This window comes from Microcebus murinus, chromosome 7, assembly GCF_040939455.1.
Source record: "Microcebus murinus isolate Inina chromosome 7, M.murinus_Inina_mat1.0, whole genome shotgun sequence".
NCBI classification, from domain to species: domain Eukaryota; kingdom Metazoa; phylum Chordata; class Mammalia; order Primates; family Cheirogaleidae; genus Microcebus; species Microcebus murinus.
The window spans coordinates 70,915,222-70,927,633 of record NC_134110.1 but is presented as its reverse complement, the minus strand read 5'-3'; the positions used below and the strand labels follow the sequence as shown (position 1 = coordinate 70,927,633).

Below are 12,412 nucleotides of genomic sequence, written 5' to 3'. Positions count from 1 at the left end.
CCCCCTTTAACAATTGGCTATTAAATCAAGTGGAGTCATGTCCCTCCCCTAAGATATAACACTGCCTATTTCACAGCACGTGGGACCAGATAGACAACTCTAGAAATGAGCCTTCCAAGCCCCGAAGTGGGACCTCATGCTGGTTATTGGCCTACTCATGCATTCCATGGAAGGATCTTTGGCCAACAGGGGGAACTGAGGACTGAACTCTGATCTTTTTCTTTTGCTAAAAACTCTTTCCTAAGGAGGCCAGCTGGGTCTGGCAGACAAACGGTAAATTCCCACTAAACGGCTTTTGTTAACCAAATGAAGCGGTGGTTTACTTCCCAACCTGATTCTGGTATGGCATTAACATCACTTAAAAGATAGGAAGCCCCAGTCTTAACTCAAGCATCCTAGCAGATGCCTATCATAAATTTAAAATATCTTAAAGCATCCTAGCAGGGGCCTATTGTAAATTTAAAATGTCCTCCTGTCTGGACCTCCCAGAGTGCTCATACCCTTATCTTAAAGTAAGCATATCCTTTCTGGTCTTCTAGATAAAGTCTAACTCTCTCAGCCAATTGCCAGCCAAAGAATTTAAACCCGCCTATAAACTCTAAGCCCCCCACTTCGAGATGTCCCACCTTTTTGGGCCAAACCAATGTATACCTCTCATGTATTGATTTGTGACTTTGCCTGTAACCCTTGTCTCTCTGAAAATGTATAAAACTGAACTGTAACCCAGCCACAGCAAGCCCACTTGCTCAAGGAGAGTGGCTTGCTTCTTGAGAGTGGCTCCAGGCCATGGTCCTCAAATTTGGCTCAGAATAAACTTCTTTCAAATAAAAAAAAAAAAGACTGACAACATCAAGTGCTGGTGAAAATACTGAGCAATTGAAACTCATGCATTGCTGGTGAGGATGGAAAATGATAAGATCACTTTGGGAAAGAGTTTGGAAGTTTCTTATAAAGGTTAAGCATAGTCTTGCCATATGACTCAGCATTTCCACTCTCAGGTATTTCCCCAAATGAAATGAAAACATACAGCAACACAAAACTCTGTATGCAAATGTTTGGAGCAATTTTATTTTTTAATTTGTATTTATGATCATTCCAAACAACTCCAATGTCCATTAACTGGTACGTGGGTTGTGGCAGTTCATGTAATGGAATTCTACTCAGTAGTATGAAGGAGGACATTCCAGTGAAAGGGGACGACTGGTACAAAGGCTCAAGACAAGAAACAGCGTGGTATATTGATGTTACTAGCATTTGGGGGTTGCTGGAAGGTTGTGTAAGGGGGTAAGCAGCAGTTAAAATCAACTATGTATCTTGTATGCTTTGCTAAGACTTAAGATTTATATTCTTAGTGAAGGGGACAATCCTACAATTGGGTTTGGGCAAGATAAGACAAACAAGCAGTATGTACTTTTCTACATAAGATAAGTAGAAAAGAAGTATTTGTTCCACAGAGCAAGAATTGGCATATTTTCAAGGAATCCTAACCTGCACATAGGCTAGGAAGTCAAAGACAGGGAACAGTGGCATCTTTTAGAATTTTCCAGAGAGTATGATTTACATATATAAGACAGATGAGATCCACATGTAATTTCTGTGTGTTTGTATTAGATGTAGAGTATGTCTTTCAATGTTGAGGTTAATACATTATTCAAGTCAGCGAAGTAGTGACTGTATTGACACTACCAGAAATATGATGCTTTTTCAAATAACCAAAAGACTATTGAGGAAAAAAGAATGTAATATTTCCTTCTATCAATAGAGCAAATAAAGTTTTAACTCTATTGTACTTCAGGTTTTGGCCCAAAATATATTTTTATAAGATGAAGCCAGACAGTTTTAAACAAATCACATAGAGTTTACAGACCACCCTTCAATTTAAGGAACTTGTTGAACAAAGTCCATCAGAATGGGTTGGCCACATGAGTGTCCTGGATAGAAATATAAGGTAGGATATAAGAAGTGGATTATGGTCACCAGTGAAAAGTTAGAACCAAAGACAAAAAGGAGGTAGAGGAGGCAGGCGCCAGAACTGTTTCCAGAAAGACAAGTTACAATAACAGAGGCTCACTGCCAACTGCTGCCTTTCAACCAAGCTTCCTTTTGGCAGTCCTGAGTGCTCTGCCTGGGCCTGCAGTGTCTGAAAGAGGTAACCAGAGGACCATGTTGGAAGGAAAGAATGCATGTCTAAAGGAATGAACAACAAGTAGGGGATGAAGACTAGGTGTAAGACAATGAATTGGCCCCAGTAGGTTATAACCCCGTCTCCAAGAGTTTGTAACCCACTTGGACTCATTTAATTTGTGGTTGTGCCAAGTATGCCTCAGCTCAGCATGATGGTTCAGCTTGTGCCCTTGTGCCTCAATGCTGGTAACTAGGTTTCTATTGTAAGCCCAAACTCTAGTGCCTGCTTTGACTCAATTCAGATTAAAAAATAGACTTACTTTGTCTGATGTGTCAGTGTCATTTCCTATTGGTTCTCCTGGTAGTTCAGTCTATTTAGAATTTTCTTGGCTTTTGCTAGTACCATTCCATGGAATAGAATTCTGACTCTGAGTAATGAATACATTAAATGTAAATTCTACTGCCAAAGTAGTTTTACTACCTGTAATTAGATGCCAAATAATAATAAAGTGTTATGTATGCATATTAAGTTCAAAGTACAGGTTGGATCCTTTTGAAAGAAAAAAAGAATTATTTTAATCTGCCCTAGGAATGATGATCATTCAGAAACCACATAATATTAGACAAAATTTAGTCAACTATTTCCAGGAGAAAAAAGGAAAAATTCTTTACTTATCATCTTTGTATTCATGATATAAGTAAATATAATTATAATGATAATGAAATAATTAATAAACCCAATCAGAAATCACAAGAATCAATGAAACAATGAAAGATTAGAAAGACTTGCATATATTAAAGAAATGGATAAATTTTAGGTTAACATATCAGCACAAGCTGATATTAGAAGGACCCCTTTCCTACCGATATAAACACATGGACCAAATATTAACATAACAATGGAAAATCTGGATATTTTGTCATGCTAGAAATTGATAGGAAACTCTTTAAACTGTAAGTTTCCTGCATACAACCAGGAGTCAAAAGGGGCTGATCATTCCATGAAATGGAAAAAGGTCAGCCATTGGTCCTGCCTAGGAAACTGCAGAAGCTTGCCCTCTGGCTTGGGTCTTGGATAAAAAGAAGTCATTCACAGGAAACTAGCACCTCAGCCTGTGGGTACCTGTGGAGTCCAAATTCACTGTCTACTTGGCTAGAATGAATAATGTTTGTATTATAACTGGTCCAGTCCAGATATGGCAAAACCTATTTAGTTAGTTCAGGCAGAGGCAAATGTGAAACTGCCCTGTGGTTAAGATTCAACATCCTGAGTACATAGCATGATCCTCTAAATCAACCCCCTGGTGGAGATGAAGATTATAATCTGTTTGAGGAAATGAATCATAGTGAGAAAATATTAGCCAGACATAATGAAGAGGAGAATTTGTATACCAAGGACTAGAAAAAAGGATACAGTATAGTTGTAAAGACATGCTTACATAAATATTGATAAGGAAGGAAGGAATATAAATGACAACCAAAGAACAAGACAGTATTTTAAATAAGAGCAGGCAGCTTTGTAAATGTGCCAAACAGAATCCTCCTGCAAATGAAATACATACTCACAAGAAAAAAAACATAGTGGATAGAGTTTTAATCTTTTTTCTTTCATTAGTTTATCTAAAGCTCTGGTGTCTTTTGTTATATAACTCTGGAGATTAATTCTTGCACACATAGTATTTTTAAACAAGAAAGAAGATTGATTTTTTTCCTCCTGGAACTGCACATGGAAGGTTAGATGTGTTTTACATGCTTTTTTTGGACACTGATTTCAAACTCTAGTTTTGAGCTCTGGATGCCACACTAAATTTCTAGCATACTTAGCATGAGTGCTCATTGATTTCTATTAAATTAACATAAAAGTATGCACAAATAAGCACATTCCTTGTCAATCCCCCAAAAGGTCACCCTTATCAAATGTTCTAGTTATAGCAAAGTAACAAGCAGTTAGATAGTCAAGCAAATGATTATTTTAACTGTGTCATGACTGGTACGTAGTCTACAATAAAATTTAAAAACTATTTATATTTATGATTAAATCTATTATTTCTGGGATTTATAAAAATCTAATTTTAGACTGAGAGCAAGGACAAAAATGTAGTTATTCTAGTAATCCTACGCACCTGCTAATATCACTGTTACACAAATGCAGACAGCTTTATTTTAAAAGTTTTATAATTTTAAATGCCTTAAAATGTCAAGTCAATAATTCTTATTTTACCATGGAAACATATCAAGAATAAATTATATAATGGTGGAAATTTAAGTTTCCTTTTCAAATATTCTCATCTCTGGTATAATTGATACCATAGTTCTTTCAGTTCTGTCAGGAATAAATGCCAAACAGCAGATTTTCAATAGGAGTGAGAATTTATGAATAAGTCACTTATTTGTTAAGTACCTCTGGCAACTGAAATCCAAATCAAGAAGCAATTTAATAATGAATATACATACTATACATATGGAAAAACTGCTAGGTCATAGAAACTTTTGTTTACTGAGGAGACTAGTCTTTATAAGTAAAAGAGAATTTCCCAGCACAGTGGTGCATGCCTATAGTTTTAGCTACTTGGGAGGGCTCCTTGAGTTCAGGAATTTGAGTCCAACCTGGGCAATATAGCAAGACCCCACCTCTAAAAATTTTTTAATTAAAAAAATTAACAGAGAATAAAGAGCAAAATATCAGAAATATACTCACAGAGAAGAAATAGTATCAGTGGCCTTATGAAATTATCCTATTTGATGACATAAATTTAAATTCAAATTCTGAAGCCTCTGAGGTAAAATGTGGGAAATGGGTCTCGTTCCCCAAAATAACTTTACCATGCATCTTAGAATTCCCCCTGATTTAATGGACAAATAAGCATTGAAGAAGATGATTAGGTAAAAAGAACTACAGTTGTATTTGCTGTAAGCCTTTTTTGTTTTTTACAGATAAAACAGATTAAGGGAAGATAATGTACTTTGCAGGATAAGTTTATACAACACAAACAAAGTGGCAATATTTAAATCAAATAAATTGTGCTCTATTAAAGAAGCAACTAAAACCATCCATTTTTCTCTAGTCAATATTCTTTTTTTTTTTTTTTTTTTTTTTTTTGAGACAGAGTCTCGCTTTGTTGCTCAGGCTAGAGTGAGTGCCGTGGCGTCAGCCTAGCTCACAGCAACCTCAAACTCCTGGGCTCGAGCGATCCTTCTGTCTCAGCCTCCCGAGTAGCTGGGACTACAGGCATGCGCCACCATGCCCGGCTAATTTTTTATATATATATATCAGTTGGCCAATTAGTTTCTTTCTATTTATAGTAGAGACGGGGTCTCACTCTTGCTCAGGCTGGTTTTGAACTCCTGACCTTGAGCAATCCGCCCGCCTCGGCCTCCCAGAGAGCTAGGATTACAGGCGTGAGCCACCGCGCCTGGCCCTCTAGTCAATATTCTTTTTATTTTTTTTTTTTTGTGAGACAGAGTCTCGCTTTGTTGCCCAGGCTAGAGTGAGTGCCGTGGCGTCAGCCTAGCTCACAGCAACCTCAAACTCCTGGGCTTGAGTGATCCTTCTGCCTCAGCCTCCCAAGTAGCTGGGACTACAGGCATGCGCCACCATGCCCGGCTAATTTTTTTTTTTTTATATATATATCAGTTGGCCAATTAATTTCTTTCTATTTATAGTAGAGACGGGGTCTCGCTCTTGCTCAGGCTGGTTTTGAACTCCTGACCTTGAGCAATCCGCCCGCCTCGGCCTCCCAAGAGCTAGGATTACAGGCGTGAGCCACAGCGCCCGGCCTCTAGTCAATATTCTTAATAACTTTGCCGATAAAGGCAGAGCTACTATCATCATCCAAATCTTACTATGGCATGAAATTAGCACTTAATTGGAATAAACTCTAAAACGAATATATATCAATATAAATTAATGGAGTTAAATTAAATTATCCCCACATTTACCATTTTCAGATATTGAAAAGCCTAATTCTATGAAAGCCATCAAAATTTTACTGTATTCCTATGAACCCAAGAGACAGAATATGCAAATGGACAATGACCAGACCACATATTAAAACAGAACTTTGGGGGCCAGGCGCGGTGGCTCATGCCTGTAATCCTACCACTCTGGGAGGCCGAGGCGGGAGGATCGCTCAAGGTCGGGAGTTCGAAACCAGCCTGAGCAAGAACGAGACCCCATCTCTGCTAAAAATGGAGAGCAATTAATTGCCCAACTAAAAATATATGGAAAAAATTAGCTGGGCATGTTGGCGCATGCCTGTGGTCCCGGCTACTCGGGAGGCTGAGGCGGGAGGATCGCTTGAGCCTGGAGTTGGAGGTTGCTGTGAGGTAGGCTGATGCCACAACCCTCTAGCCTGGGCAAGACTCTGTTAACAAAAAAAAATAAATAAATAAAAAATAAAATAAAACAGAACTTTGACCGACAGCCAGCAGCAACCTGCACAGGAAAGCAGACTTCCAGGAAGCCAAATTGCTATTTCTAGTGAAAATCCAGGAAGCTAAACAATAACATCTGCAACAATCACTCCCAAATGGATAGGGCTTGATTAATAACTGATAGCTTCCCTAATTTTTGTTCAACTCAACTTAGAACCAACTAGACAAAGCAAAATAGAGGAAAAAATATGCGACCCGATCGCATTAGGATCAATGCAATTGATCCTAATCCATTGCATAGGATACCCTGCTGCTAGTTAGCCTGCCTCTCATCAGGCCATCCCAGACGCTTTGCCACTGTTCTGCCTGCCTTTGAGTCTCTGCCAAAATGCCAGTGACAGTGGCTGACTCCCTTGCTGTAGCAAGCTCAGAAAAAATAGACTTCGTTTTTCTCATTTAGTTGATCTTCATTTATTTCCACAAACCCATGTAACATAAAGTATTAAGATTAATTTTTCGCAAAAAGCCAACAGCTAACAGTTTCTGAGCCCTTAGCGTGAATCATTCACTGTGTTAAATGTTTTTACATGGATTATCTAATTCAATTTCACAATAAATATAACAATGCCTATTGAAATTGGTATTACTACCATATTCATTATATGGATGAGGGAACTGAGGCTGAGAGATGTTGAATAACTTGTTTAATACTGAGGTAGTAAGTAGTAAAGTGAGGGTTAAAATAAAGACAGTCTGGTTCCAAAGAGCATAACGTTTAACTACTATATCAAATTCAGCTTGAACTATGGAGATAGGTGCATGTTTTAGCTGCTTTCAAAAGAAAATACAAAACACGAAATTAACATTTTATTGCATGGGGAAGAGAAGGGAAAGAGAACTTTCAAGCTCACAACTGGTAATGAAATAGAAGGGAAAGAGAACTTGGAATTCATTTTTACCAATCTCTTTCTTTTATAGATCACAAAAGTGAGACTCAGGGGTGAAGTAGGAAAGGGTAAAGCCTGGATCTTCTGACTGCCAGCCCAGATATCCAGCAGGCCTCACAGGGAGACAGAACATCTGCCTGGGGAGATTTATAAATCCACAAAGACTTTATGTAACAGTGTAATGCTAGCACATTCCAAACACATATTACATAACATGGCTAAACACATATCTTTTGTGGAGATAATGAGCTAAATGTTATTGAAGAGGCCACTGAAGCTCAACAAGTATTATTGAGTGCTCACTAGTGTTAGGCACTGTTTCAGAAACTTAAGTTTCACTAGTGAACAAAACCAAAAAAAACCAACTTACCTTATTGGTTTACATTCTAGCGGGAAGAAACAATCATTACACAATATATATAAGTTGGCAAATTATATGTTAGTAGCTGGTGAGTGCTATAATAAAAATAAAAGTAGAACAGAGTGAGATTGGGAGTGCCATTTTAGGATATGGAGGGTAGGTCAGTCTCACTGAGGAGGTGAAGGAGTTAGCCATGCATACATGGGGGAAAGTGTCCCAGATAGAGGGAACAGCCAATGCAAAATCCCAAGAAGGAGAGCTTGTTTGGTATGTTTAGAGAACAACATAAGGAGCACTGAGATTAAGAGGTGAGATTAGAACTATAAATTGGTGTGTGTGTGTGTGTGTGTAGGGGGCTTCTGGCCATTGAATTAATTTTATCTATGAAATAAAAGCTACATATTTTCTATTTACACTAACTATATCTATGTATTATAAGGTCAAAAAAGTGAGTGATGCTCTTAGATTTTAATTATATCACAAATATTAGAATGAAAACGGTTGATAAAGTAGTTTGACACTAATTTATTTTGAGAATTCCATCAATTGTACAGAAATTGCATGTAGATTGTATATTAATGATTTGAATCGCAGACCTAAGGGCTCCCTGGGTATGCAGCCATAGGAGAGAACCACTACTCTGGCATAGGTGACAAAGAGAAGGTTTATCTCATTCCTGCTCCCAAGTAATCTGTTCAATATGCTCACGATCCTTGCTGCTCCTGTGTCATCATTACCTGGAACTCCAAAACCACAAATGCCCTCCACAGAAATCCAGGGACCTCACCCAACCATCCCACTGGAGGGGAAAGGTAGGACAGGTCATATTTTTTCCTTTATTGCACCATTAGTGAGTTCCCTACAACACCAACAAACAAGACTGTGTGGGGGTGTCAGGTGTCAGAGACTGAAAAGTTTGTTAGGGAATAAGAATATAGGAGGAATGGTGAGAGAAGAAGGTAGTGACATGGTTGACATTGATTGGCTAATAATAATTTTTAAGAACATTGCTAATATCCAATTTTATATTTTGGCACTGTTGTGATACAAAATATCCTACTTATGACATTACTGAAGATTTGGGGAGATAGGATATTTTCTCCTGGCACATTTTTTGGCATACAACAAATATCCGTTAAATGAATGAATGAATTCAAGTGGGCCGAATACAAAAAGCAATAGGCCTGAACCCATCCTTTTCCAACCCCTCCAATCTTGTTTCCCAGAGGCAACCACATTTATCTCTGCTTTTGGTTACCCTCCCATCTGTAAATAATATGCTTATGATGCAAATTTTTGATATATAACCTTAGATCTTGCATATTCACCTCCAGCCAAGATAGACAAGGATCTAGCTACTTGAAACCACCTCCCATTTTCCCTACCCTTAACAGCTAATAAATTATATCACTGTTGTTAGCTTTTCCATTGATTACATTTGCGATTTAAAATAATATATTAAAACTTAAACTCAGGCCGGGCGTGGTGGCTCACGCCTGTAATCCTAGCACTTTGGGAGGCCGAGGCGGGCGGATTGCTCAAGGTCAGGAGTTCGAAACCAGCCTGAGCGAGACCCTGTCTCTACCAAAAATAGAAATAAATTAATTGACCAGCTAAAAATATATATACAAAAAATTAGCCGGGCATGGTGGCACATGCCTGTAGTCCCAGCTACTTGGGAGGCTGAGGCAGTAGGATCGCTGAGCCCCGGAGATTGAGGTTGCTGTGAGCCAGGCTGACGCCACGGCACTCACTCTAGCCTGGGCAACAAAGTGAGACTCTGTCTCAAAAAAAAAAAAAAAACTTAAACTCATATTTCTTGTTTCAATATAAGCAGTATCTCTTCATTTTGTCCGATAAGAATTTCGTATCCCACACCCTTCTCTTCATCTCTCTTGTTTCCTTTTACATTACCATTCTGAACATTTATAATGTGTTCTGTATCCATAGTTAAGCAATTCTTGCTTTGTCTACGGTAGACTGCAAACTTGAAAATCAGTAAACAATGTTATATCCATGTAATCACTTCCCAGGAAAGTTGCATTCTATAATTGTTTTTTGTGCAACTTTTTGTCATACATCCTGTCCTCACTGGATTACAAATTGTCTTTTCACTAGATTTTGAATTGTCTACCTTTATGGCATCATTAGAATAAGTTCTTCCAACACTTCTAGAATACTATCAAATCTAGGGACGCCCTTTTTCCTATAGGTAGTTCTTTCTTACAGCCCTGAAGTCTCCTTTCAATCTGGACAGGTAGACCTCTTGCTGCAGATGACAGTTGTCAACCTGGAATTTGCCTTCATTGCATTTCTGAGTTCATTCCACTGTATCATATTTAATAGATCTGATCTGCTCTAATTTCTTGGATAATTTCCTTGTTTTGCCAACCTATCTTCTCATATAACATCCCAAAAAAGAATATTTGGCAGGTAAAGCTTTCTCAGTTTATACTTCATTTTATTTTTCATTCTATCCCCATACTTTATTACTAGCTTGGCTTGGTATAGAATTCCAAGTTCATTTTCCCTTAGGAACTTTCAGGACATTGTTTATTTCTTAATAACCAGTCCTGTCTAAGAGAAATCTGTTGCCAGCCTGATGCTCATTCCCTTATAGAGGACCTGACTTTGTTCCCTGGAAGCTTTTAGAATCTTCTCATCATTCTATCCTTAAATTTCATGATATATTTATATGTACATTTTTTCTTTTTCCTGCTCAGAACTCAGTAGATCTTCTCCATTTGCAGACTATGTTTCCCTTTAGTTCTGAAACTTTTTTCCTTGTTCAGTAAGTTTCATCAACAACTTTATCTAGTCTCACTTTCTGGAACTACTATTCTGATGTTGAAAACCTAGATTCTTAGAACTTACCTTTCCTGTCTCTCTTGTTCTCTACTTCTGCCCTTTTCTCTAATCTTGTAGTAATACGAATAGCGCCTACTAATTTACCTTACTGACCATGAAACAGAGAAATGAGTCTCTTATATTTCATGTTTATTTCTACCATTTAGTTAAAGGCTTACCCAGCATCAGCTCTGCTGGATTTATGGGGTATTACCTATGATTGCTGTATGTTCATTCCTTCAAGCCAAGATCTGTTCTCTCGGCTGGGTATACAACAGTGAACAAAGAAAAAAGTTCATGACCTCCTGGACTTACTTTGCAGTACAGGAAGACAGACAATAAAAAAATTTAAAATATTACATGTCAGGTATAATTCTGGAGTCAGCAGCTGTAGCTACAGCTTTCTGTTTTGGCAGGCAGCTCCCTTAGTGGCCCGCTCTTGCTGTGTGACTTTGGGAAATTTTTTCTTAGAGTTCTACATGTATTGTTTCTTCAGCCCTCCTATGATACTGCAAAATATAGTACCCTGTAAGAAATTCTTATTATCCTTAGAGTGAATTCTATGAATTCTGTTCCCTGCAACTGAACCTGACTGCTACAATATTCACAAAAATAAATTGTACTTTTTAAATTATAAGCCTTCTTGGTATATTTCTGTCTCCTGAGATCAAACTGCAGGAGCAAACCTCAATGTAAGTTCCCAGCACAGCTCCTGCCCCCTGCTCAATTTAAATATACTCAGGGAGGCATTCCTATTATTTGCCATCTAGATAGACAATTGAACTGATGAGAATTCCAAGCCAACAGCTAAATGGAGGTATTCACTGTACCAGAAAGTATCAATGGACTGGAGGACAACAAATCTGAATTATCAGAAGTAATCTGAGCCTCACAGAGCTTTAACAGAGGAGGGACTGTTTGCTAGAATGTTTTCTACAACCCTCTGAGTCCTATGCTATCAAATTACTATCTTTTAGGACATGGTCCATTGATGACCTGCTTAGAGTTTATGAAACGAAAGTTTATTTTAAATAGTTCACATTAAAATTTTTTGTTTGCTTCTAGAAAATGCAAAAACATACTACCTTAGCTCAGCCTGCCATAACAAAATACCATAGACTGAGTGGTTTAAACAACAGAAATTTATTTTCTCACAGTTCTAGAGGCTAAGAAGTCCAAGATCAAGGTGCCATCCAATTCCACTCCTGGTGAGGACTCTATTCCTAGTTTGTCATCTTTTTGCTGTGTCTTCACAGGCACTTTGTGTTTTATCCTCACAACCAATGAAATTCTATAATCTGCATTTTACAGATGAGATGCTAAGAAATTTGCCCAAGATAACACAGCTAGCATAGTAAAGATTCCAACAAAGACAATCCCCTTAGCCACTACATTATAATTTAATGTATAAAATACTGGCACATTATATATCAGTAGGAAGCACTTATTCAGCAAGAATTCTACCACCAGGTGACACTGGAGACGCAGAAGGTACCACGAACTTGCATGGTTACATGTGTGAGATAAGCCCCACCCTAAATATACTAGGGTAGGCACTGAGTGGAGGAGTGAGTTTCTTTCACTCAGGTGTTGGAATTTCGGATTACACACAATTTGCACTCTAACAGTAGCAACCTCACCAACCTGGGTTTTATATTTAAACAAGACTTTACCTACAACTTCAAAATACAAATATGAAAATACTGATCTGTCCCATTTACTATAAGAAAAATCCTCTCTAGTCATTGTGGCCTGGTTT

At 38.0% G+C, this 12,412-nt stretch overlaps 1 protein-coding gene across 1 annotated transcript in view; it reads right to left on the bottom strand.

Moving 5' to 3' along the window:
- Positions 1-6,391: 6,391 nt before the first annotated feature.
- LOC142871966 (uncharacterized) overlaps positions 6,392-12,412 on the bottom strand; it is a 7,753-nt gene continuing 1,732 nt past the window's right edge. Inside the window, exon 3 of the mRNA XM_076005343.1 lies at positions 6,392-7,582. The gene's annotated coding sequence lies outside the window, so the exon portion shown is untranslated. The remainder of the gene's footprint in view (positions 7,583-12,412) is intronic.